Below are 26,957 nucleotides of genomic sequence, written 5' to 3' on the forward strand. Positions count from 1 at the left end.
TACAAACATTGTATAAATTCATTTTTTTAATCTAAAATTTTCAAGCATTGTATAAATTCATTTTTTTAATCTAAAATGTTCTACCATTGTATAAATTCATTTTTTAATCTAAAATTTTCTAGCATTGTATAAATTCATTTTTTTAAATCTAAAATTTGCTAGCATTGTATAAATTTATTTTTTTCATATCCTAAATGTATTTGTAAAATTTAAACAAAGTTTATAAATCCCAGGCCCTGAAGATGATCTCAATAAAGATCGAGACGTTGGAACGATAATGAAACTGTTTTTCTAAAACCTACATCATACCGGACGGCATCTCACGATCTCATAATATAAATGTTGAATAACATGAACCCAAGAATTCCACCTTGGTGCCCTTCGACTGATATCACATGTAGTGTAGTAGTGTCACGTGTAAACGACTATTAGTTAATTAACTAAATAGCTGGGGAAACCGTATTCAATTAATTCACCTGCTTTTTTTAGCATCTAGCACAATCATACCGATGTACTTTCCAAAATTAAAGTGGTAAGCTAGTAAATCGGTTGATACGACCAAACGAAAAACACATGATCGGAAGCTGAACAAATGATTGACTATTATGTAATTTTCATTTAATTTCAAATTGATTTTTGTATGAACAACCCTTTTAATTATTTGAATTAGACAAGGTAGAGATTGGACGATAACTAGAGACCAGTGAGGCCTCTTTTCCGGGTATCAAAATGAAAATTACTTTAGCGGTTTTCCAGATATTTGGCAAGTTCCCGTTCATAAGTATGTGGTTCACAATTTTGGTAAAGTGTACAAGGCATTCCATAGATGTAGTTGTACTTAAACGATTGCAAACTTCGTTTGAGCCGGCCTAATTTTGCTGATATATAGCAAATAAACAAGTATCTAAGATTTAGTAAGATGTGAAATTTTGAAATCTGATGATTATCCTGAAGTTTGGTCTTTTCTGATAATCCTTTCCTCCCTGAGGATGACTCGGTATTTTAGTTTCGGCACATGTGTTTTGGTATTTGGTCGTCTTGTACACGACCAAATAATGCACTCATAAATTAGGTAGAATTAGTCGAAATTATAGGGTTCAATTTGAATATGGTCTGGTAGATGAAGAAAGCAAACCTAATATTACAATAGTAAATTATCAACGATTGCAGGGTTGCATAGGTTTAGAAATGTTTTTGAACCGTTTACGAGAAAGTTGGATTATTTTCGATTTTCGTTAGTTGCCATTTACGATGTAATGTATTCCTTTTCATGTGTGAAGGGGCGTGATCCGTTGTCCCAGTCTTTCAAGATGTAGAAGAAATTCAGATTCAGTCTTCTTGTTAAGCATAAGTGTTTCTGACCTGATATTATAGAACGGTTAAAACAAGACATCCATATCATAAGTAGAGAGGGAGGGGTTTCTGCTCCTTACGTCAACTTTCATCGGCCGAAGTTTCTTCCCCACGGGGATGAAAGTGAATGGCAAAAGGGCATGAAATAACTCTAAATGGAATAACTTTTTTCTTTTTCTCCCCGTTAAAAGGGACATGCTAGGGTGAGGATTTGCTAAAAAGAGAAAAAAGACGGAATATTTACAAGTAAAAGTGGCAGTAGTAAATACAAGGGGAAGAGTGGGAGGAGTGAGATGGAGAAGAAGCTAATACAGGATCCCTGGGCTCAACAATGGGGTGACGACAAAGGACTGATAGAATAACTTTTCTTCTCTCTCCAAGAGACGCATTCGCTCGTATAAGATAGTCAAAAGATCTTGCGGGGGTGGACCCATTCTTCGAATTGAAAGGTTATCAACTATTTGCAATCTTGACTTGTGTGCGAGTTGAGGGAGGCGACAATGGGCCTCGAGGAAGCCCATACTTTTCTCCTATTTACCGGGCTTTGGAGGCGGAGGAGTCGGGGCACAATAGCCGTCCACCCTTTCATTAGCCGGAGGGCACAATACCTGCCCTTATCGCCTCGACAAAGACGGCCCTCATTTGTGTGATATCCTCCAGGGCTGTCTGATTTACATCAACAACCGTTTTATAAACTCTCTCCCTACGACTGTTCATAGCGGGCCCACAAACTGTGACTCGTTTTGCATAGAAAAGCTGAAAATGAACGTATTGACCGTTTGAGAGCGGAAGTAAATAAGCGAAAACTGGATTTACAACAATCGATAAAATTTTACGATTAAAAATAACTACCAATTATCGTAATGAAATTGCAGTTGTTTGTTGGACGGAATACTAAAAATCCAAAAGAATCTATTAAGAAATAATTTTGTTGAATATATTATGATATCAGATTTAGAAATTAGTAGCAATAAAGGAAGGATAGAATAACAAAACAATAATATGATTCCCTAATAACGATTTTCCTGGTTCTTAACGTGACTGTCTATTTATTTTTATTTTTCAATTAAAACAAATCTCACTAGCTGATTTTTCTTGAAATCTAAGAGGTGATGAATTTCTAATTGGTTATTTTCGTCCATTTTGGTCATCATCAGACACACCACTAAAAATAGAAGTTCAAAAGCGTTTGACAGACCAAAACAACAAGGATGAGACGTTGGAACGACAAACTACAGGTAGACTCATCTGTAAGTCATGCATGTCTACAGGGTGAACGTATAACATTTAATATTGATAAGCTAGATTTAAATCTACTTGTAACATGCAAATAAGAGGGAAAACAACGAAATATTTCCAAATTTAATCATTAAATTAAAAACAGCAATTGTTCGGGCTCCCTATCAAGTGGTATAGGAAGTTGTATTTTCCATTGTTTTTGAAGACAGTTTTGGCGAGAAAATGAATGAAATCAAGTTTATAAATTCTTGGTGATAGTAATATAATCCAAAAATTCGCCAATAAAACATGTTGCTTATAATACTAATTTATTTCATCTCACTGTTATCTATGGGAAATATACTGAATTTAATTAAATATACGGAAATTATTAGGAAATACAAGTATTATTTAAAAAATTATTAAGAAGTCAGATCTTCTTAAGGTAGTCCGAAAATTTAAACAACATTTTTTAATAAATTTTATTAAAAATTTACCTTGAAATTTGGAGCTTAACGAACATTTTGATCTATTCCTGCTGGGTTGATGTATGTTGATATTTTTTACATCAAAGACGTCTATATTTCTCAATAAATTTCTGTTTGTACAAAATCAAAATGGGTCTAATTACATATGGGGCAGGCATAAGTTAGAATTGATCTTATATAAAAGAATTGAATTAATTTGTTCTTTGAAATTTTTAAGCCAGAATTTTTGTTAAATAATAAAACAGCCTATTAAGAACTCAGATTGTTTTATTATACACATAGTTGACGTTGTGAGTTAACTTAGAATTCAGATGTCCCTAAATAATTAATTACATTCTTTGATGAAATTTGGATATTGCCAACATCTACGAAAATGTGGCATGTCCAACCTCCTTTTAGTAGAAAAATAACTCGGATTTTGTTTAGATTTGTTTTAATTTTCAACTTACTAAAATAATTTAACCTTTTTATAAAGGAATTTCGATTTATGATTGGCTTTGATTCTATGAATTCTATGAAGGAGAACATGAGAAAATCATTGGAAAAGCGTCGTTCCTAAGAAAAAGTGTTGTTTTATTACAAATAAAGTTGACGTTGTGATTGTAAGCTGACTTATTATCATGATATACTCTAAATATTTAATTATATTGTTCGTTGAAATGTGGATATTGCCAGCATTTACAAAATATGACATTTCGGACCTCATTTTAGTAGAAAAATAACTCAGTTTTTTTAAAATTTGTTTTTATTTTACACTTATTCAAATAATATAGGAATTTCTATGTATGATTAGTTTTGATTCTATGAATTCTATGAAGGAGAACATGAGAAAATTTGTGGAAAAGCGTCGTTCGGTTGCCCTCCCGAAGAAAAAAGTTTTTCCCGCGCGCCTTTCTTTGAAATCGATTAATCAATCGAAGCCGACCTCTCACCTGTTGTTTTCAGTTGGAATAATTGCATGGCCGAACCGCTTTCGCGCTGCGCTTGTAATTTTCCGGCTTTTCCTTCAGTTTTTCCTCACCATTGTCTTTTCGCCTCTTCCTGTTTACCCGTTTCACCCTCTGTCATGCCGACAACCACGCGACTTCCAGCCCTGGAACCCGAAACGTAGAAGAATCTCTGTTTGTGTGAAATCGCCGAACGGTGAGTTAACCTTATTTCCCTTGATTGAATGAATGAAAAAGTACTTTATTAGATAACAAAAGAGAGTAAAAAAAAAAAAAATTGTACATAAACAAAAAGCACATTTCGGCAATGGTTATCAACCGTCTGCCGGAGTCGGACTATACATTTTTAATAAATAAGGAAAATATTTCTTCTTAAGGAATAAACAAAAGAGAGAGAAAAAGCTATATAAATAAACTAAAATAACAATATATCTATTTATGCACATATAAATGAATAACCAGGGTGTCTCTGATATATACAGTAAACATTTAATAGTTGAAATAAAAAACAAGCGTTTTCCTGTAGTTCCAGGCTTCCATCGCAAACTTTACCAGATTTAAAGACTCGGGGTTATTTAGTAAAGAGATTAGGTGCTCTCTCGTCAACGTGGGCAAGCCTATATGCCGTGCTCGGAACTCTGCTAAAACTGGGCATTCTGCTAGAAAATGAAAACAGTCTTCTCGAGCCTGCCTGTTGCAGAGAGAGCACCTATCGGAACTATTGACTCTTGTGGGGTTATAATTGAGGTACAGTAACTCGCACCTAATTTTGAAAAACCAGCGAGCTAGCGGAATGGACGGAATTTTAGAATCTTGCGCTATGTTCAAGAAAGGTTGACTGATATTAAGGTCCTTATAGAGCAAAAATCTAGAGGAATTCTGAGCATGGAGGAGACATTTCACTGTGTGAGAAGTGCGGATATTGTTAATTAATTTTGAATGTAAAAGTGGCCACTCTTTGAGATTGTCCAGGGAAAAATTGTCATTCAGCTGAAATTGTTGAGCCAAGTTATTCCAGGAAGAAAACCATGATATTTTGGATCTTATGATTTCCAGCGCTGTATTCTTAGGAAGGCGGTAGTTAGGAAGATTTAGGACCCTGTAGACATAGGAAGTATGTAACTGTAATGTAAATTGAAACAAAAGTTCAACGGAGGTTTCGAGGTAGATCATGTAGTTAGGCGTGAAAGAAGGGAGGTGATAAATTTTACGGATAAAATAGCGTTGTAGGGATTCAACTGTTTCATAGCGCTGGAAACCCCAAGCCTGGGAAGCGTAGGACACAATCGAGCGGCAAACAGCCAAAAACAGCCTATATTTGCTGCACACCGGGACAAGATTATTGGAAGTGAGTTTAGCCCAAATTGAATTCATTGCATATTTTGCAATATGAGTTTTTCGCTTGAGGTGAACATTGAGTGAAAGTTTAGGGGTGAGAATTAGGCCCAAATATTTATACTCATTGACTGTTTCCTACTATTTCCCTTGATTATTTAACCCCTTTTTTCACCGCTTTTATACCATTTTTCAACCAAATTAAACCTTTTTTCAACATCACGTAAACCATCGTAATCGTGAGGGTTGGGTGTAAAAAAATTTAAATACCAAGTAACTGAAAGAAAATTGTGTATTGAACATTTTTATGAAAAGTAAGTTTTTCATTATAAACTGACAGGCAAAAAATTCTACCTACCTGTAATATCACTTGATTTGTATATGTTTTGTTATATTAATCAAAGTTTCACTTTTTTGACGTTTAATAATTGAGACTTTATCTAAAAAAGTAAAAAAATGAAAATTTCTACGGAAAATGGAAAAAAGGCGGACAGATACAATTTATTTTATTTTGGTTTAGATTTTTAATTAACATTTCAATGTCGGGTATTTCCTCCTCTTGCCCTAATTACATCTCGAAGACGCCTCGGCATACTTTCTATCAGTCTGGAAATGTCTGTTTGCAGGAGGTTAGCACATTCTTCTTGAAAGAGTCCTTTCAAGATCCTGGAGTATATCAGGAAGTGATGGAAATGCTCTTATTCGGCTTTTAAGGTTATTCCATAAATGTTCGATGGGATTCAAGTCTGGAGAACGGGCTGGCCAGGCTAAGACCCTGAGTTGCGCTGTTGAAGGTACGTTTGTACTATGCGAGCGACATGTGGACGGGCATTATCGTTTATTGGAATAGGATTGTCGCTGATTTCAGCGAGAATAGAGAGACAAAAAGACCCTCCACGAACAACAACCAACTCTGTGAGTCTCTCCATTGAAATTCCCGCCCAACCCATTACTGAGCTAAGTTGACAGTTCGCTCTGGGAAAAAAATACAGGCTTCGTACCTTTCATTTTCCTTCTGTACACTCTTTCATGCCCATTCGGAGATCGTAGAGCAAATCCACACTCATCTCTAAAACGTACAGCAGACCAATCATCCAAAGACCGATGGCTGTGTTCTCGTGCAACTCTGTTTGTTCTGGTCAATTCTGGTCCTCTTAAGGGGCGAAAAGCCATCAGTACATACTGATTTACTGAACAGTGCGTTCCGAAATTTGGATACCTCGAACTTCCTGGAGCTGATCAATCGCTTTTAACAACAGTAAGTTGCCGTTTTCGCAAAATTCTCGAAGTGAGAAAACGGTCAATCTGTGGTTCTGTTACCCTAGGCCGTTTCTTGAAAACGTCTCTAACGTCGCAGAGTTTCGTAGGGAGTTCCGATGGCAATACCTAATGGAACGTCCATCATCAGTAAGAAAAAGTAAGAACGCGCAACATGCACGCACTAAGTGGCATTTTTAAGTTTAAAACTTGAAATTGAGAAACCAAAAATGAAAACTAAATAGTTTATTATTTCAGAATTCAAATGAAACTGAATAAACATTTTAAATTCCGTAAAAAGTAAACATTGAAAAATCCTTTATCCTTGTTTACGAATAAGAATTAAGTGTGTTTACCGGTAATTGATATTCCCATTTAAAACTAGCATAAGCAAATATTTATTGATAAAAACCATGAGACAAATTAAAGGCAGGATTGTCTTTTATCGAAAAATGAAAAAATAACAATCAATTGTGCGGAATTTTTTGCCTGTCAGTGTATGTAGCTACATTTCAATGGTGAAATATATATTACAATTATAATATATTATTATATATCTTCACTTGGGGAGAAAATAATATAATATAGCCAATAAAATTAGAGGCGTGAGAGGAAAAATAACTGTGCAGTTAAGGATGGAGGAACGACTTTTCTCGTAAGACTAAGCCAGTTTCCAGACGGTTTCGTGGTGTCACGGAGAAGCTAAGTAACAAACCTAATCGGACGACATTTCTAATCTGAATATATCTTCTCATTGTCTCGTTGACTGCTTTCGTCTTGTAAAAATGAGTGCAAGTGATGGGGATGGGACCAATGCTGATATGATAGCTATGAAGTTGACCACGTTCGCGTTCATAAGGACCGTGCTCAACGACAACGACGCCTTAGAGGCAAGTATGCTAATTTTTCGAAAGTACAAAAACATTATTTGTAAGAATGATGGAAGAAGGCATTTTGTCAAGGTTATTTCGTAAAATTTGAACCTTGATACTGCGAAAAGTGTTTACCGCAAATACAAATTAAATGTGACTACAGTGATCACAGCAAAAAGCGTCAGTGGAGGTGGGCCGAATGAACTCCCTGGACACTATCGTCAAAAGAAAACGATTTGCTAGGAGTTCGACCAATAGGAAGGACCTGACAATCGCTCAAAGTTGGTATTTATTGATGATTCAGTATTCAACTTCCACCTGAGACGAAGTCAGGGACGATCTAGAGCTAACATACGAGCATTCATTACAATACCACCAATGCGTGGATGAAACCTAACTCCAGGTTGGCCATTCTTCTGCCACGTCGGCTGGAAGATGCAACAAAGCTCGGTTTCGCGAGATTTTGTCTGAACTGTGCGCCATACTTGATCAAAGGTCAAGGTTTCAAGGCTCATTTTTCATTACGGATAACGCTCCCCTACATAAGACGAAGTTCGAACTTAAGTTGGATCGACATCACATTCAAGTACCTTCCACCGTGCTCGCCTACTCTTACTCCTACTCAGCAGAACATACCTTTTCTAATATCAAGGCGACTGCGAGTTGAATTCTGGGTAAAACTACCAACACACTGGATCTCGGTGAGGTCTGAGGCTAGCAGTATTTCAACAGTGCACTGCACCAACTATAACTATGGAAATGATGCTAAAACTGGCATCTGCTGCTGCAGGTCTACCACTTCATAAATATATTTATTTATAAAATACTTCCATAAAAATATAATACTTCATGAAATTTGAATTATTTGAAAAAACCCATCCCAATCAACATCTCTCATAATCCATTATATTTACTGGTCTGATTGATCAAATTACTTCTTTCAATTAATTAACTATTTTTATGTAAGGTTTTGGTCGAAATGAAAAAGTTGGTGTCAGGAACAGGATTCGAACCCACGACCTTCGGCTCAATACACTGCTGCTCTAACCTCTTGGAAGTCACGATAGCTCAAGTGGTTAGAGCAGCAGCGTTGAGACGAAAGTCGTGGGTTTGAATCCTGCTTGTGACACTATTTTTTTTCATTTCAACCAAAAACTTTCATCAAAAGGTTAATCTTTCATAATGTTTGATATCAATCAATATTAATGTAAACAGTGGTACAATATTTTTCATAACAATGTTCAATACACAAATTTCTTTCACTTAATTGGTAATTACATGTTTTTAACACCCAATCCTCACTATTATGATGATTTAAATGAGGTTGAAAAAATGTTTAATTTGGCTGAAAAAACGGTTAATTTGGTTGAACAAAGTTTAATTTGTTGGATAAATGCTATATGTATATATCTCAATATGAAAATCCGTATTTTATGCTCATGCCGATTATTTTTTCACAGTTCAACGTTAATCTATGTAGAATGTGCCAAAATGTTCAAATTTAGTTCACCATCCCGTCAAAAGTTGGAATGATTTTCGTTTACAAATAATAAAAAAGTCAAATCTGTATAACAAAACATTGTTTTTAGTCAGAAACAGAATATTTAGTCGATGAACCTTTACCATGATATATACTTTAAATAGGGTCTATTCGATAAAATATATTGTTGACTTTTCTTCATATCAATTTAATGCCTTGTACCAACTCAATTAACTCATTTTGTAAATTTCCGATTCGTAAAAATAATTTAAGTGACAAATTTTGATATAATTATTATTAAATCGGTCATATAAATCTGGTGTGATATTATTTGAGTTTTATATTAATTAATTGATCCAGTTGCTAGAAAGGAACACTAAACTCATGTGAAATGATTACATAATAATGCAACTATCATTTTCAAAGTTAAAGAGATCTCATCGCTCGAGTATTGGACGTGAGTTCGCTATAGGTTGCAGCATCTCGAAAGGCTAACTGTTCAGGATCTGAACAGAGTTTTGCGGATTATAGTGAATGCTAATTTATCAGTCATACTCCTTGTTCCTCCTTCGACAATGGGAAACTACATTCAATTTGCACCGGAATAAAGACGAGGGTTCCGGTAGTGGACAATAGGTGTGTTACAGATAGAGAAGTGGACAATACCGTTAGATATAGCCAGCGTTGTTGGAGACATTCTCAAGTCCGTGTCCATGTCCTGATTAATATTCAGGTATTGATAGCGCCCAGTGAGAGAGAGGCATTGTGCTTCCAGCCGACAATGACCACTCGAAGGCATTGTACCCCGGGACTTCTTACCCTCACCACTGTCCACTAGAAATGTTAATCATCCCGAGGACAATATATCACTTGCCCACCCCTATCCTTCCTCCTATAATTGTTTACCTAAATCTTTCTTAGAAATGTTCGCCCCTTTTGCAATTAATTTTAACAACCAACGGCTCAGTGAAATTCAATTGTTATAATTGATCGAATGACCATAAGATTGAGGAGAAGCGGTTCGCCTGCGTTTTGTTCAAGACAAATAAGCAATTAGACGCAAAATATTCTCATATTATCATTTATTATATCTGAACACGTATTAATCTTTTCATTGACCTTAAATTTGAGATATTTTGCAAAATGTGAAAGATGCTTTATAACTAACTTTATAACTTGAATAGCAATGAAGATTTCATGAATATATCAAACTCTTTGATAAAAAGATATATAACTAACATATTCATTCATTGACTAATATAAATTCTTGGTTTATCTACGGATGAAAACCATAAAAGAACAGAATCTGGTGTGTTCTGTGTAAAATTAAAGTCTGAGAAATACAGGAAAAACAATTAATACCTAACTTTACCATTAATGCTGCACGTAGAATAGAAGATATGGTGGTTTAATACAAGCCAAGATTGCGCTAACATCTCTGCTTTATTTACCAGAGCCTAAAGAAAATCTTATCTTTGGTAATATAAAACTAGTATAAAAACGGGTTAGAAAACATCAGGGATGCAGAAGAAGCTATGAAATGAAAGTATCAAAGTCAAAACCAGACAATGGTCAACTTCTTTAGTATTTCCTAAAGACCATCTTCTATTGCCGTCTATGGTTTGGCATAGTTTAAAGAAACAAGTGCATACAATAAGAAACAATGAAACGAGGTTAATGCATCAGACAATACGTTTGATTGTGAAGCCAAAAACTAGATAGAGACATGAAATTTTACAAAACCAAATCTAACTTTTATACTCAATTCGTAATTTCTTCTGAACTGTATCAAAACAATTACAAAAGAGTTCGATGTACTAAATAAATGATTCTTATTGGAATGCAATTGTCTGCCGATTTTGTGGGTAGGAGAAGAATCTAACATCTTAAACTTATCACATGCCTGAAGATTCTTTGAGTTTGAACTACCTCTTTTAGTAAGCCCCAGAAGAATTAAAGCTAAGAGTTCGAATAATTTTGGGTTTGTTCACAAATCGTCCCATATGTCTAATTCGCTTAAAAATTGAAAGTGGGCTACGCGGAGGCTGAAAAAATGCTGAAACTTCAATTAAGCTCCATTAATATGAAAATTGATCATCAATAAGAAGGGTTTAGAATAAGTTCTCGGTTCAATGGAATTGTAACCCGAGATAAAGTCATGCTACAAAGTTCTTTAAAGGACCATCGCAGAAACTAACGGTAAAATTATTTAATCTAGGACGTGTGAAACTAGAATTATCGTAGGACTGCTCACTGGACACTGCAGAATCCGGAACAATGTATATAGATTTGTATACAGTAGAATAATCTGTATAGACATTGCTAGGAAGAGGAAGAAACAGCGGAACTTGTCTTTTTTGTTGGTGCTTATGCCTATGCTTGCTGAGATTGCTTTGCCCGGGAGAAAAACTTTATCCCATAAACCACTCCGTATATAAAATGGAAAGAACATTAAAATCCCTAGGAGTTTTTTTATTACCTTTATCTGTTACCTTAATCAAACAAAACACATAGTCAGGAAACGATGTCACACTTGCTATTTGTCATGAAAGTGTAAATTTTGAACATTTAGTTTAATTTTTAGAAACTTCTCTTTTGTCTTAAGCTCAATTTTGAGTAAACAACTTTTTGTAATTTTTATTATTTTCATTATTTTTTAGTAGAATTATAATAATCCTAATGATTAATTTTTGAACTGATTGTAACCGAAGAATCAAAATATAATTTTACATAAGGTTACTTTGAGAAATTAAGTACGGTTTACAGCTCATTGAGAAACTTTTCTGTAAGCGCCATATCTATCAATAATCAATCGTTAAACCAAGAATATCATACTTAAAATGAAAAGTGAACTTTATAAATTCGTAAATGTTTTTCTTTTAAGTGAGTTTGTATTTTGTTTGCTTAAATTTACAATTAAAAAACAAATGAAAGTTGTTAGGAGTTTTAAATGCTTTTTATCTATTGGTGTTATCACTTTTATATTAGAATTAAGAGTTTATGAGATACAGAAAACCTTATGGAATCGAGGATGAAAAGGAAGGTTGAAATGTCCTTAAAAGTGAAATAAATATCTTAAATACCTTTTTCAAAGTCGGATTCTCAATTGTATTCAAGATTCATTACAGTTCGTGGTCCGATTGACCAATTAATATTTTTCAATTAATTAATATTTATGAAAAGTATTGGTTGAGATAAAAAAGTCAGTGTTACGAGCGGGATTCGAACCCACGACCTTCGGCTAAATACGCCTCTACTCTACCACTTGAACTATCGTGACCTCGAGTAGCGGCGCATTTAGCCGAAGGTCGTGGGTTCGAATCCCGCTCGTGACACTAACTTTTTTATTTCAACCAATACCTTTCATAAATATTAATTAACTGAAAAATGTAAATTGGTCAATCAGACCACGAACTGTAATGAATTTAATAATTAAACTGAAGTATATCTTCACGAAAACTCTCCATGGCCATTTTATTTGTCGCCGAGAATCAAATAGATTATACGACATTTGAAAGATGGCAAAAAGGAAGAAAAATTCGAGAGGTGAGGTTGAGATGGGAAGTTGGTGTCCGAGCGGATCGAGGTCAAGATAGCTGAAGTGGTAGTGTAGCGGCGTATTTAGCCGAAGGTCGTGGGTTCGAATCCCGCTTGTGACACCGACTTTTTTATCTCAAACAATACTTTTCGTAAATATTAATTAATTGAAAAATATTAATTGGTCAATCGGACCACGAACTGTAATGAATCTTGAATACAATTGAGAATCCGACTTTTTGGACAATAGATACTTTTTAATGCAATTTGACATGTATGATAATAGCCTTACTTATTGATGTCTGTTCACGGGACACCAGCTAAATCAGTTTTTCAAAAAACTTAACGACTTTGAATCTGGCAAGCATTGAAATCCAAATTAAACCAAACTAATTTTTATGTCTTTTAGCAATTTTTCTAACAATTTCTAGGGATCTATATACTTTTTAATTTTTTGTACATTCAAGACCTAGTGATGGTTAAATAGGTTTTATGTTATCACCATTTTCTCGTTATATTTTAAACATCTTGAAATACAATTCTTTTACATAGTAAGAAAGTTACTTGAGGTGCTTTGGGTTGTAATAAAAAATCACTCTCGACGGAAAGATATACATAACAGGTCGGGCGATTATTGCCATTAGATAGGTCCTTATCGACGCCTCTCTCAGGCATTCGAGCTCAATCTTGTCAATCAATGATCCATAACTGCGTCACTTGAGTTTATCTCCCCCGGGGCCGACGACGTTCTGGCATCTGCCATTAAGTCCGCATGAAGAAGCCGACGGTTTCTGTAGGGCAAAATGGGGAAGAGGGTGACGAACCGGGCGTTGTAATAGGTTTGTTTAACGGCCTGTGGATTATGAGTCGAGTTCACATTTCACCCTAAAGGGATCATCGGAACCCGATAAAAGATATTAACGAGAGCGGAGTGTTAGAAAGGTCGACAGCTCCCGAGGGACTTAGACTATTGTCCTCATTAGACCTCCGCCTCCCCCGCCATTCAAACCCCAATTGATTCATTTTAATTTCTCAGTTCCCATAATATTCTATTGTCCAATTACTAGATGTTCACTTTTATCTTTTACATAAGCTTCGTTCAATCATTGACATTCCATCTAAAAAATCTCATCCAGACCAACGAAATGAACATTTTTACAAATATTTTAAAAATCATTCATTGATTTATAAGAACCCCACCAAAGCATGTCCAACTCAGTAATGTTTAATTTATTATTGAGGTTATTTTTTCTACATAAAACATAAAAATAGTTAACGTTTTAAGAAAAATGTTAGAACTAGAACACATGGGGAGATTATAACTTAAGATCCAAGTGATAAAAAAGGTTTTTTACAAATTTATTAGTAGCCTATACATATTTGTACATATTATAAATGTGAGTACTGCACGTTTTTTCACACAAACACAGCTCTAATGCCAGTGCTGCACCCGGAGGACACTCGTCATGAGAAGCCAGCCAATATTGCCACTCATTGTGAGAGATTAAGGCTTAAGGAGCAAGGAGGTCTCGAGGCCATCGGAAGGCAACGTTGCGGGTTTTCGGGATGGATATATGGAGAGGACTCGAGCAATAGGGTTAGGATGGATCGAGAAGTTGGTGTAAAACTTTTGGAATCGGGAATGGATCAGTTGGTTCACAAAAGGAATGAAGACGTTGTGGCTAGTGAGGTTAGTGAGGTCGTAAGGAGCTTTGTGATGATTTGTCAGAGGATTTTGCATTGGAAATGATTAAATGAGCTGGATTTCAGATGACTTGGCAGAACCTCACACTTCCACTCCGTATGTTCAATGTGTCGTAATAAAGTCTTGTTTAGGTTGTTTAGCCTTGACGTGAAAACAGATTTCCGCCCTAGAAGTCTTCGTAGTTGGTAAAGTCTTCTGTTGAGTTGTTGTCTTTTAAGTCTTGTGTGGGGATTCGAAGTCATTCTGCTGTGTAGGTACAGTCCTAGGTATTTGACTTGAGTGGAAGGCGGTATCTATTTGTTGATGTACAATGCTGAGCAAGACATTTTTCAATGTGAATGTACACTGCGTACATTTTTTTATTCAGTCTTGTCCTCCACTTTTCGCACCAGTCTTCGGTAAGCTCAAGGTGTTTTTGAATATTGAAGGTAGCGTGGATAAGATTGTTGTTAGAGAATAAAATTATCGTCTGCGTAGGGGTGATGATAGTATTGGGTAGGACAGTAGTATAGATGATATAAAGGGTAGGACCAAGAATGCTTCTTTGAGGGACGCCGGCTTGTATCTGTCTGATTTCCAACTCGTTGCCGCACCTCACTCCGAAATAGCGGTCTGTTTGGTAAGGTGAGGTAATAAAGAATTTCCAAAATCCTTGAAAGACTCATTTTAAAGCGATTAATCCTCATCCTAAATACTCATAAAATAATTCCCTCCCACCAATTCGGTTTCTGCCCACATCAATCTACGATCCAACGAAATTTTAGAGTTGTCGACACCATCTTCTCTGCTCTTGAGAAAAAAGAGTATTGCTCCTAGATGTACCTAGATTTGGATAGGTCTGGCACCCGAGCATGCTTTATAAACTTTACAAAAAAAAATTATTATTTTACTGTACTGTGTGTGGGCGGTAGGGCGATATAAAACATCAAATATTCTTTCAATTAATTATTCTTTGTGTGTAAGACCTTAGTTGAAATGAAAAAATTAGTGTCACGAGCGGGATTCGAACAGTCGAAGGACGTGGGTTCGAATCCCGCTCGTGACACTAATTTTTTCATTTCAACTAAGGTCTTACACACAAACAATAATTAATTTTAGGAAGTAATTTGCTCAATCAGACCATTAAATATAATGGATTAGCGAATATTATTATTTTATATAAACGGTGTCAAATTAGTGATCCCGGTTTAAAAAAATATATTCAACCTAAGAAACATTAAATATTTCATTTAATTTTAAATTATTTAATTATTTTTATGTAAATTGAGGTTGAGATGAAAAATTGGTGTCATGAGCGGGACTCGAACCCAAGACACCTGGATTAGTACCCAGTGCTCTACCACATGTTCTCTCGTGATTCGGTCCTTTCTTTTAAGCATTAAACATTAAGCTAATGTCATACATTGCAATAAATACAGGTTTTCTGTTGAAAAGGTTTAACAGAAAAATGAAATTCGCGATTAATTTTCAATTCTCTTAATTTTGCCCGTTGGAATATTTTGATACATGAAGTGTAGAAAAAACTCGTCTGAACAAATTCCGTTAAATTGTGTGTTCTTAAGAATCTATTCGCAATATATTTCCTCGAATATTTACACGTTTAATAAGAAAATATACAAACTTGATAAAACATACATAAAAATAAACTTGTTTTAAGGTATACACTTGTACTTCTAGACATTACTTTAGAAATTAAATTAGACGTGCCTCTAACGTTCTAATTGACACGTTTTACAATGTTGGCTAATTTTCCGAAATAGAACTGAGGCGAGGGTCAGTCAACTGCTGACACCTGTTGCCCCCCTTATAAGCCAAGCCATACGCCAAATGTGTTACATTTGAGAAAATTACTCACTAGAAATTACATAGACGTGTTTATTAAAAAAGCTAATTAATGTTTATTTGTGTTAGAGTCATGTGGTTTTTAAATAGAATACCTCTAAATTTTTAGCAAGTTAAAAATATCTACAGATATTTGACCACACTTTTAATTAATATAATGTTAATTTAATTAATCGTTGAATAACTAAAACCTAGGTTATTAATATTATAGCTTACGATGGAATTACTGACGTTTTGGACATGTCTAACTATAACATTTTACAAAAATAAATATTCTTGGAATCGGTTTATAAACATTAAGGTTTTCATTAGCAGATAATTGAAAATGTACGTTTGAAAGTAAAGAACATGTGCATATATTTCACTGTTATTATAATATTACATTTATCAGTTTGTCAATTGTATGATAAGTAATTCATATGGAGGATTTTATTAAATGAGATCAAATGTAAAACGTTACAAAAGCTAAAAGACGCATGTATGCAAAAACATTTTTTTAAACAATTATCCCTTTGAAGACCTTAAAAACGAATTTTGATAGTCAACCAGGCAGCAGGCACAACGCGGATCCAATATCTCAGGGTTGTAAATATTTTTAATTGTATATAGACCTTCGTACGTTCTGTGTAAGTGATAGGCGTTATTTAGTGGTACAAATGTATTTATTTGCGTGAATGGGAGGGTTTATCCCCAATTACCCCGAGGAATATCGAGTAGTCTGGGGTGGTGTGAATGCTAATCAGACTATCATGTTTTTTCTCGTTTCTGTGTTCTTGTGTATTTTTGTTTGTTAGCTGTGATATTTTATCCACAATTAACGAAGCCTTGAGATTAGCATTTACAGAGAGGTAAGCAAGAGAAAATTGGTTACCATTATATCATAAAGCATCGTAAAAGCTAGAGAAAAAACGTGAGAAATTAGTACGTTTAAAACGTGAGAAAGATAAGAAAAGAAATGCAAGGCTAAGAAAGACAGGACTCGGCCCTAAATCTAAAAATAAATAATAATAATAATAAAATATATAAAAAAATAAAAGGAAATACAACAAAAAATAAAATTGTCAACAAAAGGTAAAGGTTTTTGAGTTGAATTTGCCAGTATTAATTTTTCAAGTAGCAAGTTATTGCAACTATTGTAAAGCTGAACAATTCTGGATTCTGCAGTATAAACCGCGTCATCATTTAAATGAGATATATAAAAATTGAATCATAAAAAACCTCTGAAGCGTTTGATTTAATTTATCCGGTTCTGATTTATTTACGAAGTCCAAAATAGATTCTATTACGTGTAGTTTATACAGTTTTAATGTCCAAGAAATTTTCTTATAGATGTACAGTCGTTTTCTGTTACCATGTTTGTGATTTTGGCACAAAAAGAACGCAAAAAAGCCTGAGAATTTGGAAGAAACGATATTTGCGAATTTTTTTCTCATAATTTATACCCAGGTGCTTTTGGGGTAAAAATAAATATCAGTTCAGTTTATTTTAACTTTACTATTGCTGCTTTTATACTTATCACACCGCATTCTTAACATGAAATTTTACAATTAAACCTTACAAATCGATACAGATCATTTTTGTCTGTCGTCCGTATCCAAATACGGCTTTAAAATAGTTTTTAAAAGGGCTTAAAAAGATGACAAGTACAAAACCCTACATTTACCCAGCTCTGGCTTGACTTATAATCTATTTCTTCAGAAATGGTCGAATTTCTTCCATGCTGTATATTAATAGTACTCATTATAAATGTGAGGTATTTAATGTGTAGATACACTAAGGTGTTCTATTTAAATGATTTTTCAAATATGACTTTTACGTTTAAAAAATCATTAACGCCAAACATCCAATCGTAGAACATCGTTTTTGTGTAAATGGTCAGATTATAGTTTTGTTGACATGTGATTAAAAAATAAATAAATTATTCAGTTCTGTATAACCATAAAAAATAACTTCTTTTAACACCTTCCAAACAGCTTTTGGATGATTTGTCGATTTAGCAGACAAATCGAAAGCACGTATTGCTAAGCCATATGGATCTTTTAAAGGATCTTAATGAAACGTGTACATTGGACCGGTATAGTTGAGCCTATGGTCAATAAATATTACCTTCCTGGGAACATTGCTTTTCTGGCACCGGGCTTTTGTTCTCGTCCCATTAGGGACATTAAACTCTGCCCTACAACTTGTTAACGGTTATTAGCGTTTCGCATATCGGTAGAGCCCGGTCCTCGATAAAGAATACTCCTTGGGGCTTGAATGGGACTCGCTTGCTCTTTTGTTAAAGCACGCGCACTCTTCTCTTTGTTCGACAGAAGCGCGAGGCTTTAACAATGGGCCATCATTTTCTTTGCAGGGCAGGGTAAGGGAGTTGGGGCGCCCCCTTCTCTGACAACCAGTACGATTATCATCTGCTCTGGTGGCAACCGACCACCCCACAAATAATTGACTGCCAGAAAATCGATTAGGCTTTTAATTTTCTTCATTCCCGTACAACAACTTGAGACAATTAATTAACACCTGGATAACACAGAGGGGTGACCTATTAAACTGAAGCAATTAATTGTTCGAAATGTCTTATCGAATATCAGAACAGGATTTTTACTGCTTTTTTCTTTGTAATTTTTAATTAGACACACTATCTAAGCATTCAGTTTTAATAACCATCATTTTTTTACAATTTGCTGATAGAGTTCACAGACAATTCAACATTAGGTTTTTAACAGGAAGTTGTACTAATGAGGACCTTGTTGAAAGTTTGGCCATTAGAATAGTTATTTTAAAAAGTTGGTTAGATTTAAATTTGAGTTCAGGCAATTTTTGTATATTGACCATCTTAATCCAAATGCATGAATTCTGCCGCTAATTAGTTTCTTATGCAGAGTTGGTAATATTGGATGTGACAAGAAAAATTTATTACTACTATTTGATGTTTTTTTACGCCTCGCATATTAATTTTATAATAGTGTTTTAATATACTTGACTAATATGTCTTTTTATGATATTACCTCCTGATAAGTGAACTAATGAAGTGCCAAAGGCAGAGATAGTGTTAGAAAAAATGAAAGAGAGAAAGATAAAGCGAGGAGAAGAGGAAGTGATAAATAGATAGATAGATTAGATAGATAAATAGATAGATAGATAGATAGATAGATAGATTAGATAGATAGATTAGATAGATAGATTAGATAGATAGATAGATAGATTATATATATATATATATATATAGAGAGAGAGAGAGAGAGAGAGAGAGAAAGTGAAAAAGGGAATTTTTTATTTGCGCAACAACCTACTCTTTCATCCTTTCTATTTATGAGTTATGTTTAAGTTTTTAGGGAGTGGGTCTGATAAACAGAAAAATGAAGAAAATAAAGAGTGAATAGAAAAGAAAGAAAGAAAATGAGAGAGAGGATTGGAGAGTGGGTGATTGAGAGAAAGAAAGTACGAGTGAGAAGGAGAGAGAAAGAGAAAGAAAGAGAGAGAGAGAGAGAGAGAGAGAGAGAGGGAGAGAAAGAGAGAGAGAGAGAGAGAGAGAGAGAGCGAGAGAGGGAGAGGGGGAAACAGACATACAGACAAACAGAAAGAAATGAGAGAGGAGCAGATAGGCACATCAGACAGATCTTGAAACAGCTGTTGCGAGTAAACAACCTCAGTAACCTGAAAATCAATGTCACTTTTTTCAATTTATCGTTGTGGTTATTATATCTTTATGTCCTTTTTTAGGTATCACACATAAATCCATACACGCTCAGACTAACACAATTACAATATTGGTGTTTAAGACAAGGGCAGAGCAAATAATATCTTTTAATCAATGATTCAGAGTAGTTTCTTTTAGCTGATCATCTTTTTGTCACACATATAATTAGTACAAGGGATTAAAACGTAACCAGAAAATTATAATTTTCATTTGATCGTTGTTTTCTGCATATTAAAGCTTTAGTTAATATTTAGTACATTGATCGTTGATATTATTAACCTATTTTTACCGTGTACGTTTCTGATCAAACCAGTTTTACTAATTGGATTTACCCTCAAAACACCCCTTGCGTCCGTCTTAAAAAAAACGAAAAAATCTCCTCTGATTCCGTTTCCCCTTTTGGTTCGGCGACGTAGGTGTTAATAGAGTGGAAACTCACCCCCCTTCCATTCACACTTGGGAGATTAAAGTGATAGAGATGTATTGGTGAGGGACAATCAATCCTCCACTTTGGGCAGCACTCCCTGCGGATTACATATAATCTGATTTGCATAATCTTTTGTCGACGCTACCCCTTAGAGGATTGCGTATGGTAAACATTTAGTGATATACTGCCGTTTCATTGTGCGTTATTAAACTGCTTTATGGATTTAAAAAATATCGATTTAGACATACGGGCGTAAACCGACAGGGAACTATGATGACTGTCATCTCATCCATTATGCAGAATTTCTATTATTTCAATTTTTCTACACTGTGTGCATCTTAAAATGTTGCAACTCTTCTATTTACATCGTCTTCCTTTAGGGTCTATGTTTTTAAAATTCTTTTTATTGCACTATTGCGGACTATGTTTACGTTCTGCAGCACCAAGTGTGTATGAATTTATATTATCTTCGAAAAAATAACCAGTCACTTTGATACTTTTCTCAAATTTATTTAATTGTAAATACAAAATTAATTTCAAAGCTTTTACATAATTTATGGTATATGATTGGTAAAACCTTCGATGTTTTAAAAATCATTTTGAACCCCGTTGATCGGATGTAAATAAAATTACTCACAACTAGACCATTTATAATTTATAAACTTTAGAAATCACTATATTGCATAATACAACGTCTGAAGTTGATAAAAATTGACCAATGCTATGTCCAGACCTGACACTTTCAGATTTTTCCTTAGCACAACCGATTCCGCTATTAGGAAGAACTTTTTTTTAATTGATGTCAATACTACAATGTTAGTTTTGTTGAAGTAATTTAATTATTGATTTGGAAAGGAATATCCATTGAAATCAATTAGATGGCAAAAAATGGTATTTTAAAACAAAAAATTTCCAACTTTTGTCCAATATTGCAATATAAGTTTAGGCTCAAATGATATTTTCACCAACAAAAAACAATAGGAAACACATTAGCATATGATTTGAAATATCATTTGAAAGTAAAAATTTGAAAATAAAATGGAAACAATGACAGAAATATTAAATGATTGTCTTTGACACATTTAAAATAATGTGTAGTTGGATTTTCTCCGATCATCCGGACAGTAAAAATCTCTACAGGCTTTCGCCATTATGCCCAAAATCTACAAAAAGGGATTTGGAAAAAAAATGAAAATATTGGCAGTAAAACGATCACTACCAACCCTTGACCATTAGACCTTTGTTTTATTAAATCTTTACAAAAAATTACTTTTCAAATTTTATTTTCTTAGCACAATAAATTTTTTTGCGTTTAAATTGGCATTTAATTACACGTAGGGCATCCTCTGGCTGTTGTGACTGTTTTCATTCTTGTTGACACATATTTTCAAAACTTTTAGTAAAATTTCCTTGTCCGGGCTGTCCCGCTTGCCAATACATCTGACTTTACCATATCAATGGTTGTACGGGGTTGTTATGATTGGGTCCGGGCTACTTGGCCACTAAAAGGTATAACACTACAAAGTCATCTCCACTTATCTTAAGGTATTCAAAAGAAATAAATGCACTAGTTCCCTTTCTGGATCCGGCTGCTCAGGTTTCTTGCGCATTCACGAATATGCGTTTCGCCTTCACGACATCTTCAGTGAAAAAATGTCAAAGCAGACAAAAATTTTTGAATCTAGTAAAGTGATCAGGGACGATCAATTGAACGTTAATAAAGTATGTGTGGTATTTAGTGACCGTTAATTAATGATTATTTGGAGGTCGTTAGATGCGGTCTGGTGTGACATAGATTTAGAAAAACAATTTCTTTATCGTGCCAATGATCCACAGAAAGCAAACACTTTGAATGAACACAAATATTTTGAATCTAAAATTTCTATCATTGTATAAATTCATTTTTTCAAATCTTACATGTATTTGTATAATTTAAAAAACGTTTATAAATCCCAGAACTTGAAGATGATCACAATAAAGATCGAAACGTTGGCATTATAAAGAAAATGTTTTTCTAAACCTACGTCACACTAGATCGCATCTCACGATCTCCAAATAATCGTTAATAAAGTACGTACACAAATTTGTATAATAAAGTTTTCCTGCACTAATTTTATGATCTCCCTGACCTCACAGTCTAACCAACACCATCGTATTATTTTAACATGGTTTAGATTTAGATTGGAGAGAGAAAAGAAGTTTTTTTATTGTAAGATTTCTTGTAGAGTACTGTTTCAGAAAATTTTGTTCTGCTCTCCTTCGCTCTTTTCAACCGTCAGACGCGTTCCGACAATCTTCAGCGATGAATCATGTTTGTTAAAAATGAAACCGAAAGGAAAACCGAAATTGAACAAAAACACGGACATTAAAGATGGGAAAAGCACGCGTCTCCAGGCTTACAAAAATACAAATATCTTTTAAATATATGTTAAATATTATCTTCGATATAATTAGTGATCAGCCTTTAATATTAATATTTTATATTAACAGACCATCAGGGATTAGGGTAAATAGAACAAAAAAAAACAGTCTTCACCTATCTTTTTGGGAATATATCCACTTCATTAGAACTATGAAATAAACATTAGATCCTATTTTCAAAATTTCAATTATAAATTTCTTTGTAATGTCGTTGAAATCTTAGGTTCCAAAATTGTGAATAAATGTTCATATTGTCAACCTTTTATAAATTGATAATTGTACATTCCCTGAGGCCGGGGATCTACTTCCTGAAATATATACAAAAAAAAATGGTTTCCTTTCTTCCAACTTGGCCTTACCCTTGATCATCTTTTACGATCGAATTATAAAAATATTGTTACTATTTAGGATGTTCATCAAGCAAAACAACTTACAGATGACGGCTAGTGTGAGGCAAGTCGCTCGTAGCCCTTTCACATTTTAAGAATTAAGCCAACCGACCCTCTGGGAATTATTTTTCACGGTTATTATTTCGGTGCGAGCCAGGAGTCCGGATCTCTTATAGAGGAATACTCAAGCGGAAAGGGACTTTTTTCTGTTTTGTTATTGATATATCGCGCGAGAGGATCTGTTATTGAAGCCAGTGACAATGGGGCTGGAATCCCCGGATAACTTTTCTATAACTGCTTGCACGGATTTGTACTCTTTTCTATCACCCGCCGGTTGAATAAGTTTTCGAAGCCGGCTTTTACGCGAGGAGGGAACGATTTCGAATATCAATTGGTATTACACAGTTCGTAATTTATCGGCGTAAATTGATATTACGTCCTATTGAAAACGCCTCCGGGAGAGAGACGGAGAGAGAGGGAAAACTCCCTATCTCTACATTAGTTTCTACTGAATCAGCGCTAGTTACAAACATAAATCACATTGGAAGTTGATCAAAGGTGTTTAAGGGGTTGTCACACAATATGGGGGTCGGGCTCTCTAATTCAATTAGCCACCAAATACGAACGAGATCTGCCCAGGCAGATATCCACCCTTCTCGCCGAAACCAAAACCTTGGAAATGCTAGTAGCGAACTTCAAAGCTTTCGCGCTTTCACAGTGGGTAATTAATCAGTTTCCCAGGTGTGACCGGACACGGGGCTTAATTTTCTCAGCAGTTTAACGGGAAGTGGTATCCGAATTTTTATTACTGGTTTAAAAACTTATCCTTCCTGTTGCAGTAAGACAATACAGTAAGATTTATCAAGTCCTCATTGTCCCCTTTATCCTAAATCAATTATGAACGTACAAGACCTTTGTAATCGTTGATTGCATCATTCATGCGATCCCAGCACAGAGGAGCAATGAATCGAGTTAATGCGAAATTGTGTCTAAAAACACCCTTCTAACGAGTCCCTATTTTACAAAAATCCATTCGGTTTTAGCGACTCTCATGAAGTATTTATTTTTAACGTGTTATTTTAATTTCATTTTTCAGATAATCGGTCGGAACACACAATGCATTTAGAAATTGCTGACGGGACGGAAAACTGAAACAAAAGGATAAAGGTAAGAGAAACCCGTTTTCTTTTCTTGTACACACTTTTCTATTTTCAAACTGTCCGTTAATGATTTTCGGCCACTAAATTGTGGGATTATGCTGACAAATAGAAAAGAAAAGGAATTCAATTATTCCTTAAAACCTTTTTACCCAAAGAAAGTTGCCCTCTGGGGCGAATGAGCGATTCGAATTATTTTGCTAACAATGCTGCCCATTACCGTGGTAGAAAAGGGGTTCTTGTTAATTCAATGGGCTCGACCAGGAAAAGATCTTCGAATCAATTTTACAATATAATTTTGTCCTAGCGGAATACCCTTTACAAAGACTATAGAACTAATTTCTTAAGAAAGGATACTTACTCAAATATTATAGATTAAGAGATAAGTACATTCGAAGTAATGTTCCGCGTTGAATGGATATACCTATATATACCTTACCTTATATACCTGTATATTATATACCTTACAATTTTTAGAAATAAACAAAGAATCATAATTCAGAACAGAAATTTCTATATGTATTTAAAATGGCATCCTCTTTATGATTAGCGGCAAATCCTGCCAGAACAGTATGACGAGAAGCCACTAGGGTGCAGAATATTACGACGTACTGCGTGTAGAAATAGTCATTATCCCTTTTTTCCAGCAGGACTTCCAGACCTTCCCGAAATAAGAATAAACAATTAAAAAACTTTTGAATAAAATACAAATAGGTTTTGTATAATTGAAAGGCATATTATTTGTAGCGATTAGTGCACATCCAGTAATTAAGAGATAATATCCTTTTTGTCTAAAAAATTATCTAGGTTTCAGCAGCAAGTAAGGATTAATTCAAGACATATCCGGTGCATAATCCGTTCATTCTTTCTCTATAAAAAAACAAAAAACAAATTAAGAATATATTTCTGAATCAGAATGGCTTATTTGTGTGTTTACTAATATATTATTTTAACATTATGAATGATAAAAATAAACGAATAACGATTATTTAAAGATCGTGAGATGCGGTCTAGAGTGATATAGGTATGAAAAAAATTTTCGTTGTGCTAACGTTTCGATCTTTACTGAGTTCATCTTCAGGGTCTGGGATTTATAAACATTATGTAAATTATACAAATACATACAACATATGAACATGAATTTATGCAATGATGTACACAATTTGTAGTATTTAGTGACCTTAAATTAATGATTATTTTGAAATTTTAGATGCGGTCTTGAGTGATGTAGGTTTAGAAAAACATTTTTATTGTTTTGCCAACGTTTCGATCTTTACTGAGATCATCTTCAGGGTCTGGGATTTATAAACATTATGCAAATTATACAAATACATGTAACATATGAGTATGAATTTATGTAATGATGTACACAATATAGAAATTTTAGATTTGATCAAACTATTTGTACTCACTCAAAGTATGTATTTTCTGTGTAGATGTGTCACGGTTGTGTTTCATGTTGAGATGGTTAGTGAGGTATTACTGTTGTTTTTTATGCTTGATTTTGAAGGAATGGGGAAGGTAGTAGGGAGAGAAAAGCATTTTTCTATGAGGAATCGGCTTTTTTAAGGCGAAGGGACCGACGTTGGAAAAAAAAGGGTAATGGTTTGTCGTTCGGACCTAGTTAGTTTTTCAGTATTATTATTGACGGGATTATTAGGAAAAGGAGAGATAATTTGATTGGGATTTAGACTATGTAGAATTGTCTGATGTGTGAAATGTAATAATTGTTTTCTATCTTGTATTATATGTTTTGTGTGTTAAATGTACGTTACTGATATCGAATTTGATTTATGATATTACAGCTGCGGCTGAGTTTACATGTTTCTGTTCTATAATTGATAATGTGTTTATCTCTGTTGATGTAAAACATTTCTAAAAAGTTAGGTTTGTTTTACTATGTATTTAATTGTTATTCAGATATCGTGAGGTGCGGTCGGGTCTCACGCTGTCTGAATAACTATCGATTAACGGTCACTAATCTCTACACATATGTATTTAATATTTCTGGATTGTTGAAATCGACATTGGTTGGTGTTCAAAATGGTGGGTAGCCAGTCCTGAGGATTTAGGACACCATCTTATCCAGATATTGGGATGTAATTCCGATGTAAGTTGTCGTACAATGTGCACAATTGATGTTGTAAATTACATCAGACTTACTTTTTACAGAGGTGTAGGCTCTTCAATTTTGGAAAAAAGATGTGAGTAGTTTTTGAAGGCTATTTTATTATAAGTTATCAGAAGAGAGAAATGTGTTTAATTTGTGTTATAGGCCGTGAACGAATGGAATGTATAAGTATGTTGGTTTGTCTGTTTGATACAATTGGTGTGGTGTTATTAGTGCTAGTGGATGTGTTAGTGTTGAGTTGTGGATGTTGATTACTCTGTTTTTTTTTGTTTTTTTTTACTCTGTTGATTATGTGTTTAGGGTAGTGACTGGTATGTTGAATATGTTCGTATATCTTTATGTTCTTGCAGTGAAAAGATTCATGGCTCCGAGTAATAATTCTGGGAAGTATCTCTTTGGCCGTGTTTATTACTGTATGAAGGGGATGGTGTAAAGTTGGTAGATTATCAAAAACAAAGAAATACAGATCGCTACCTCAATTTTACATCACACTATCCCTTTCATACACACATAAAAACAGCAAAAGGGTTACTTCACAGAAGCATTACCCTTAGCCATGAATCTTTTCACCACAAGAACATAATGACATACAAACATACCGTACATAACAATCACTACCTCATCAACGACTATAACTCAACACCAACATCTACTATTATTAATAACACTACATCAATTCTATCAAATAAATCAACTTTCTA

The 26,957-nt window shown here is 34.4% G+C and overlaps 1 long non-coding RNA gene across 2 annotated transcripts in view; it reads left to right on the forward strand.

Annotated features, from left to right (window-relative positions):
* Positions 1–26,957, forward strand: part of LOC106665866 — a 377,468-nt gene that overhangs the window by 64,715 nt on the left and 285,796 nt on the right. For both annotated transcript variants that reach the window (XR_002910776.1, XR_002910775.1), the window contains exon 2: positions 24,065–24,135. This is a non-coding gene — a long non-coding RNA (uncharacterized LOC106665866). The remainder of the gene's footprint in view (positions 1–24,064; positions 24,136–26,957) is intronic.

The sequence above is a fragment of the Cimex lectularius genome, unplaced genomic scaffold, assembly GCF_000648675.2.
Source record: "Cimex lectularius strain Harlan isolate CLEC.00 unplaced genomic scaffold, Clec_2.1 scaffold197, whole genome shotgun sequence".
Lineage (NCBI taxonomy): Eukaryota > Metazoa > Arthropoda > Insecta > Hemiptera > Cimicidae > Cimex > Cimex lectularius.